The sequence below is a fragment of the Arachis duranensis genome, unplaced genomic scaffold (assembly GCF_000817695.3).
Source record: "Arachis duranensis cultivar V14167 unplaced genomic scaffold, aradu.V14167.gnm2.J7QH unplaced_Scaffold_95381, whole genome shotgun sequence".
Taxonomy (NCBI): Eukaryota; Viridiplantae; Streptophyta; class Magnoliopsida; order Fabales; family Fabaceae; genus Arachis; species Arachis duranensis.
This window is the reverse complement of record NW_026265236.1, coordinates 10,582-12,853: the sequence shown is the minus strand read 5'-3', so window position 1 is coordinate 12,853 and position 2,272 is coordinate 10,582.

The window sequence follows — 2,272 nt, the reverse complement described above, 5'->3', positions numbered from 1 at the left end:
TTTTCTGATTCAAAATTTAAACATAAAAGGTTTTCATGTTTTTTTTGTCTTCTTAATATTGTTGGACTTTATTTTATTATTCTATTTTAAATAAAAAAATAAATTTATAAAAATTTGAAAATTCAGAAAAATGATAAATTTTGTCTTTTGAAATCCTAATTTTTCTTTCAAGAATATATTTTTTTTATTCACCAAGTAATCCTATTTTTTCACAAATATAGAATAAATTAATTTTAAAAATTTAAACTTTTTAATTTTTTTATTATTGGGTATTGTTAAAATTCTTTATTTTTCTACTTCTTGGTAAAAAAATAATTTTTTTAGTTTCAAAATTTAAAAATAAAAAGCTTTCATCATTTTTTTTCCTTCCTAATATTACTGGACTTTATTTTATTATTCTATTTTAAATAAAAAAATAAATTTATAAAATTTAAAAATTCAGAAAAATGATAAATTTTGTCTTTTGAAATCCTAATTTTTTTTGAAGAATACATTTTTTTATTCACCGAGTAACGCTTTTTTTTGCCATCCTAATGTTATTGGACTTTATTTTATTTTTATATTTTAAATAAAAAATTAAATTTTTAAATTTAAAAATTCAAAAAAAATGATAAATTTTATCTTTTGAAATCCTAAATTTTTTTCAAGAATATATTCTTTTATTCACCAGATAATACTATTTTTTCACAAATATAGAATATATTAATTTAAAAAAGTTAAACTTCTTAAATTTTTTTATTATTGGATATTTTTTAAAGTCTTTATTTTTCTACTTCTTGGTAAAAAAATGATATTTTCTGTTTCAAAATTTAAAAATAAAAAGTTTTCATCTTTTCTTTGTCTTCCTAATATTGATGGACTTTATTTTATTATTCTATATTAAATAAAAAAATAAATTTATAAAAATTTGATATTGCTGGACTTTATTTTATTATTCTATTTTAAATAAAAAAATAAATTTATAAAATTTAAAAATTCAGAAAAATGATAAATTTTGTCATTTGAAATCCTAATTTTTTTTCAAAATATATTTTTTTTATTCACCGAGTAATGCTATTTTTTCATAAATATAGAATAATTTAATTTTAAAAATTTAAACTTTTAAATTTTTTTATTATTTGGTATTGTTAAAATTCTTTATTTTTCTACTTCTTAGTAAAAAAATAATTTTTTTATTTTCAAAATCTAAAAATAAATAGTTTTCATCTTTTTTTTTTGCCTTCCTAATGTTACTGGACTTTATTTTATTTTTCTATTTTAAATAAAAAATTAAAATTTTAAATTTTAAAATTAAAAAAATGATAAATTTTGTATTTTGAAATCCTAAATTTTTTCAAGAATATTTTCTTTTATTCACCAGATAATGCTATTTTTTCACAAATATAGAATAAATTAATATAAAAAAGTTAAACTTCTTAAATTTTTTTATTATTGGATATTTTTGAAAGTCTTTATTTTTCTGCTTCTTAGTAAAAAAATAATATTTTCTGTTTCAAAATTTAAAAATAAAAGGTTTTCATCTTTTTTTTTTGTTTTCCTAATATTGCTGGACTTTATTTTATTATTCTATTTTAACTAAAAAAATAAATTTATAAAATTTAAAAATTCAGAAAAATGATAAATTTTGTCTTTTGAAATCCTGTAACATCCTACCATACAGAGTCTTATGCTTAAGTCATAATTCAGAGATGGCAAGGTATTACGACCTCTAAAATAAAAATTAGTACGTATAGTAGTATGAATGACTGATTATAACTAGGAGCCTTTGTAGAAAAAAGGGGTAAACAAAAAATCGCAACTCTAAAGCGCAACACTCCGATCGATAACGTAACGAGCAAGGATGAACCAACGCGAGATTATATATATACAAAGGAGTGTCAAAAACAGGAATATCAAGACTCAAGATCCGGCTACGAAGATAACCAGTCCGAGCATAGCAATATATACATATGATAAAAATAAGGAAAACCCCAAAGGAAACCCAAAGGGACACAAATACATAAAACCTAATCTCCAAAATCTCCCATAAGAGGAGTCATCACAGTTTGTATTATTTAATGGAGATAAAAGTATCTAAGCAAAACATATAAACCAAAACATAGCCACGAGAACAAAGGATCTTCGCAAATCTAGAAGTCTCCAGCATGCCTCAGCGGGAAACCTCATGTCCTGCATCTGAAAACCACAAAATCTGCATGGGTGAGAACCAGAGGTCCCCAGCATGGTAACAGCTTCCACATATATAATATATAATAATAGAGGAAAGCCGAAG